Source organism: Lipotes vexillifer, unplaced genomic scaffold (assembly GCF_000442215.2).
Source record: "Lipotes vexillifer unplaced genomic scaffold, Lipotes_vexillifer_v1.1 scaffold325, whole genome shotgun sequence".
In the NCBI taxonomy this organism is placed as follows: Eukaryota; Metazoa; Chordata; class Mammalia; order Artiodactyla; family Lipotidae; genus Lipotes; species Lipotes vexillifer.
The window spans coordinates 3,158,837-3,165,404 of NW_006799313.1; the positions used below are offsets into that span (position 1 = coordinate 3,158,837).

Sequence of the window (6,568 nt, forward strand, 5' to 3'; positions counted from 1 at the left end):
GCAGGAAAAAAAACATGCACACATACATATTCACCAGTGGTTTAAGGTGCTGGAAAGACGCATTGGTCCTGGAGCTGTGGACAGAGAGAAGGTCTCAGAAACTCTTCCAATAAATGCCTCTCCTGCAATGACAAACATACAAGGCATCTGCTGTGAATCAGGCATCCTGTGGCCTCTCTCCAAGGAGGCCATCCAAATACCAATTGCCAGGCACCCTGTTTAGACTCAAAGCCTCCCTCCTCATCTTCCAGCCCCACTTCCTTCTTACCCTGACTTCGCCTAGTAGCAGCAGAATCTTCAGTTCACTAGTTGAAATGGTCCCCATTAGAATCAATGGATCTTGGACAGAAAGAAGCTCTAGAGATCATTTATAACAGATGTCGAGTGGGTCACATCTAGCCTACAGAGATATTATATTAATCTGCAGGATATGCCTAGAAATTGGAGCCAAAACTTAAAAATCAGAGATGTCACATAAAAACCCAGACTTCGGGCTTCTCTTTTAAAAAAAAAAGAGGATCTGTCAAAATAGTCCGTGTTCATGTCTGGAAATGATCAGGTGGTGCTAACTAGCAGCTGCCCTTCACAGGCAGGCTTGGCTATTCCAATACGCCACAGTCCCTACCACTCCCTATCGTCACAGAGAAAAGCTGTGGTGATCACTGTCCTTGCGTTATTTTGTTCGGGGTACAGAAATATTTCCTTCTACCTCTGATTCTAACAAAAGTACGAACACAAAAAAGGGGCTGAGGTCTAAGAGGAACAAAAAATGGTATAGCACATATAGCAACTGAAGTTAGCAACCTCACTCCTGTAGACATTTGCAACCCCTGAACAAGAACAACACTCCCATTTCATACAAGTGTAAGCAGAAAACTAACTTACCCACTCCCACAGTTAGAATTTGCTCTGCCTTTAGACCCTAGGTCCAATCCAGGACTCTTTTGCTATGCCCCATTGCACAGTAATCTTATATTACAAAGCAAAAGGCAAATTTTATGTGTATACATACACACACACACACACACACACACACACGTATGTGTGTGTTTCCCTCCAAGCTAGATACTCAATTCAAGGAACTACAGTTGAAGTATTCAACCTACTCTGTACTAAAATGCTTGCCATACCTTCATTTGCCAAAGAATATAAGAGTAAGTTATATCAGGTTCCCCAAGGGCTTGTTTCCTAATGTGACATTTTCAATAAAACGTTACTGCTTTAAGCACAGAAATAGTTCTCACAAATACCATAAATCTGCTACTTCAAAAGTGCTCAGTTAACGTTCCAAACTGTCCGAAACACTCCTTATGCTAGAAAAATGTCCTTTAATATGCATCTTGAATACAAGGCTATCAATAAGCTTATGTATAGGTATCAACACTGTCATAAATGAACAATGTTCAACTATAAGGTCATGGAGGGAGTTATTTATATCGTCCCCTCAAAGCATGTATTGATTCATTCACTCAGCAGATATTTACTGAACCCTATCACATGCCAGGCAGTGCACGAGGTGATGGATACACAAAGATGAACAGACCCAGTCCTTGCCCCTAAGTGGCTCTGTCTGGGTAAAAGATCCAGACACTCAAAGACTTCTAAGACAACGGGTAAACGTCAAGATCTGGGTAGGCACAGGTGCTGTGGGAGCCCTGAGCAGGGGCTCCTAGTGCAGCTGAGGTGAAGAGATGCTTCCCAGCACGGACAGAGGCCTGAGGAAAGCCTAAAGCAGGGGTGGGAGTGGAGCAGTCGGGGGGGCGAACCAAGGGAAGGAGGGAATGACAGGGACAGCGTGGGTAAAAGCGAAAAATATGAACAGTCCCTCCCTCCGACTGAGTCTTGTCCAGATTTTGTATCACCTTATGGGTCTTAAAACCCCCCACCTTATGCCACCTGACCCAACATCTGCAGAGACTTGATGCACAAGCCCCACATGTGCACCCGTGAAAGTTGATCTTGCCAAGTGCCCATATCAACAATGCCACCAAGCCTTTGTGTCGGAACCGCCATCTTCCAGTAATTCGCCAAAATGACCAACACAAAGGGAAAGATGCTACACGTTCTCTAGGCCTTTTAGAAAACATGGAGTTGTTCCTTTGGCCTCATACATGCGGATCTACAAGAGAGGTGGTATGGTTGACATCAAGGGAATGGGCACTGTTCAAAAAGGAATGCCCCACAAGTGTCCCCATGGCAAAACTGGGAGAGTCTACAATGTTAGCCAGCATGCTGTTGGCATTGTTGTAAACAAGGGCAAGATTCTTGCCAAGAGAATTAATGTGCGTATTGAGCATATTAAGCACCCTAAGAGCCGAGATAGCTTCCTGAAACATGTGAAGGAAAATGATCAGAAAAAGAAGGAAGCCAAAGAGAAAGGGACTTGGGTTCAGCTGAAGCGCCAGCCTGCTCTACCCAGAGAAGCACACTTCGTGAGAACCAATGAAAAGGAGCCTGAACTGTTGGAACCCATTCTCTATGAATTCATGGCATGATAGGTGTAAAGAAAATAAAAGACCTGAACTGTTAAAAAAAAAAAAAAAAAAAGCCACCAATTCAGCCCTGCTGCCTGGCAATGCCCACCTTTCACATCCTCAGGGCAACAAATACTGTGCCAGAGTCTGCAGGACCCAAGAAACATGGGGGTAGAAACACTGAGCCTTCCAGTATTTCCAGAACTTCCATGATGTCTAAGACGAGAGTAAACAGATTTTTTTTCCTGTGCCATCACAGGATGGTCCTGCCTCCATCTCAGGATCTGGATTTCTACAGACAGAATCTTCTATGTGGTCGAGCCTCGAGCAGCAACTTTTGTGAGCAAGTGTTCCAGAATATCTGCCCATCAAAACGCCCAAGTGGAGCTCCCCTTTTCTTCACGGACAAAAAAGGGAGGAGCCGTCAGCCCTGATCTAGGCTGAGGCAAAGCCAAGGGGCAGCATCTCTGAAAGACAAGCGTTAAGAAAGGGACATAAAGAGGAGTGAAGACCAAATATGTGGCCATGGTTAGGGTTCAGGGTCAAGGTCCGTTCGAGAAAATAAGGAAGCATCCCTGGATCTTAACTGGTGGGCAGGTTCCCAAATCTGGTTTAAAATTAGAATCACCTGGAAAACTAGAACAGTTTCTTGGGCCTCAGACCCATTAAATCTGAATTTCTGGTTTGGAGGCACAGGAACTATTCAGGTGATTGTGATGCCTAGACTCTGATACTCATTTGGAAAAGGGTATCTTTCACCCTCCAGAACAATCTCAACGTTATTAACTCAGCATCTTTCCAGCAGGATTCAAGGATCCAGGCTTTGGGGGAGTTGCACATCCTTAGTATGTTTACCCACTCCCTAAATCACACCGTCACAACCATCACTTTACTCCTTTTTATTTTAAATAAAAATAGAAGGCCAGCAGCCAGGATGGCAACTGGGTAAGTGAAGCCAGCCTCCCTCTCTGTCCTTGTCGCTATATATCATGACCCAACGCCGGGGCCTCCAGATGATCTACTGGAGTTGTCCAGTCTCAGCAGATCTGAGCCCTTGTACACCTGCATAGGCTCACCCTGGCAGAGCAAAGGGTCGGGGAGCATCTGGTCACCAAGGTGGCCTTTGAGGAACCGCTCCAAGGCACACAGCACTCTGATCAGATCCTTACTGGCCACCAAAGAGCAGGACACTGCAGATCAATGCAATGCCTGGAAACCTGCCAAGCCATCCGAGCACTTCTATTCCCAGACTTCCACCTGTGGTCAAGAAACAACCTGAGCAATCTTGAGCAAAGAATGGCAAAGTAAGTTCTGTGTACCACAAGGATGACAGATCGGAGTAAGCCGGTTCCCTGAATGAACCAGCCTCCAGAGATCTCTTCCCCGACATCACCAGATGCTATTAGGTGACCTTCAGACAGCCCAGCACCAGAGAAACCCATGGCTGACCAAGGTCAGCCTTCCTGACTGCAAGGCCCAGCAGCAATCCATAGTATCCTTCACGAGAACAAGGAGACACTCAAGCCTCCCCTTCAACCTAAGGGCCCTCCACTTCAGCCATAATGCAAATTTGGAAGAGCACAGGTGAGGCAGGAAGTCTAGGAAAAGCACAAGATACTAATTTATCCCTTCTGGGGAGAAAAGCAGTCCAATATTTCTTGCAGTGCCATTATATCCTGGCCTAAAACAAGACCATTCTCTGACCCAACCCTCCAAAAGATGTCACAAGAGTTGTTCAAGGCCCTGCCAAACACCCTGAACCATCACCTTCCTCATCTACACCCCCATCTCTAGCCTATCCCAAGAACACAGAACAATCCTGGATGTTGTGAAAGTCACCTTAGCCACCTTCATTCCTACTCAACATCAATCCAACAATCCAACCAGCTCTGGACCAATGGGAGCCTCTCTGGATACATGTTCTCCTAACTACCATGTATCTCTCCTTCAGAGCACAAATCACTTATTTTTACATTGTTTTCCCACTAACCTATATGTATGGACCAGGATCATGTCAACATTTGTTTTGTCTTTCTGTTGTTGTTTAACCTCTTTTGTTTGCTTGACTTACGATCACTGTATCCCAATAGTGACTACAAACCCTCTAGGTTCCTTCAAAATATACCCCAAATTTCATACCTTCCAGCTAAAAGATGACCAAGTCAACCCATTCCCTAACTACTCAGTCTTACCACTGGCCTCTGGAATCTAAGCATCCACTAATTGGGACCCTGCTCAGAAGGCTAGTCTAGTACTGGTAAAGCACTGATCCAAGGTGGACTCCCAAGGTCAAGTTCACCTGCGAAGGCCAAAGTCAGCATGGAAAAGTCTACCAGGTGATGAGGAGAGAAGAAGAGAGTCAAGATGTGTAATCTGAGGTTCCTAGTCGACAATAACCAGGGTCTCACTAATGCTCAACCTGATGTTCAAAGCCCCTGTACTCTGCCTGGTTTCTATCTCACCGGGAATCTGATAATTCTAGTTATGAGGCATGACATGACATAGCTTCAAATTTCTGGGACTGCTTGATGCCAGAGCTGTTTCCTATTACTCTTCAGCTCCTAGAAACTTCTGAGTCCCTGACCATTCCCTGGAATTCTGGTTTCATTCCCTGCCCCAACCCCTGCTACTTTGTGTGTGCCCTAACCCCACCTAACTACGCGACCTTGATGCATCCTGCCCATGGCACTCACCTAGCTCCTGGCTCTGCCCCCTCCGCACATCCCCCCCGCCCCCCAAAGCCTGGCACGTAGGAATGTCTGCTGAAGGTAACTCGACCTTACCTACCCGCTCTCCTGCCTCTCAGACTTGGCCCCTCTCTTCCTTGTTCTGAGTCCAAGGCCCAACTTTCTTCCCAAGCTCATGGGAGACTCCCCTCCCTCAAAACTCCAACTCCTCCATCAAAAAACCCAGACAGTCCAAGGGAGAAAAATCAATCCCCAACTGGCCTTGAGGCTGACCAATTTGGGAAGGAAACAACTCACAATAATTATCTTTCCTTTTTGTGCAGTTTTTAAAATCACACTGCCTTTAATGCTTTAACATGACTTCACTCATGTTTTGACCTTGGAAAGCACTTCCCTATTTCTCATAGCAAATCCCACTGGGGCCGGGGCCAGACCCAGTGCCATATCCTCAGGACCTGAACGCTACTGAAGTTTCCAAGATGCTCAATGCCCAGGTGGCTCTTATGTCCAAACACCACTCACCTCTAGTCCCACTGCCCCGCTGTCCCCCTTCCCCACCCGTTGGCAGAAGAAAGTGGATCTTTGGGATCTTTTTATAGTTCTCCCACCTACTCCACAAATTCAGTAGGAGGCAGAATGAAGTTTCCAAGTTCTCTGAATGACACAAAGCTCTTAAAGTAGAATAAAATTAGTTGAAAAATAGCAAAATGATTTTTATCTCCTTAAAAAAAAAAAAAAAAAGGACACCTACTTTAAATGATTCACAGTGACTTCATACTTTCTTCCACTGGAATATGCTCTTCTTCCTCCCAAAGGTGGTCGTACCCTCCTTTCTCCCCATCCAGTCCTAAAACAAGATACCTCCTCAGGATTCCTGTTCTGATTTGGGGGCTCCCGAGAAAAAAAGATTTACTAGCACAACATTTTGTGTTAGTTTCAGGTGTACAGCAGTGATTCAGTTATACATATATTCTTTTTTAGATTCTTTTCCCTTTATAGGTTATTACAAAGTATTGAATATAGTTCCCGGTGCTATACAGTAGGTCCTTGTTGGTTATCTATGTTATATATACTAGTGTATATATGTTAATCCTAAACTCCTATTCCTCCCAGAAACATGGGTCACTTCACGAAATTGTGTCATCCTTGTGCAGGGGCCATGCTAATCTTCTCTATTATCATTCCAGTTTTCTCATGCTGAAGCAAGCACGAGAAAATCTTGATGATAAACAAGTCAGGCAATATTCCTGTCCCCTGGATGGGATAAATAAGATAATTACAGATTGAAAGTAGTTTTTGCTGGTGGCACTAAAGTTAGGTAGTCAGGGCTGGCCTCAGTTAAGAAATGCTATTTGATCTGAGCTGTCACTGGTGAGAATACCCCAGCCATGGCAAGAGAGAGGGAAA

At 45.3% G+C, this 6,568-nt stretch overlaps 1 pseudogene; it reads left to right on the forward strand.

Moving 5' to 3' along the window:
- The first annotated feature begins 2,029 nt into the window (after nt 1-2,029).
- Nucleotides 2,030-2,495, forward strand: LOC103083479 (60S ribosomal protein L21 pseudogene; annotated as a pseudogene).
- The last annotated feature ends 4,073 nt before the right edge of the window (nt 2,496-6,568 follow it).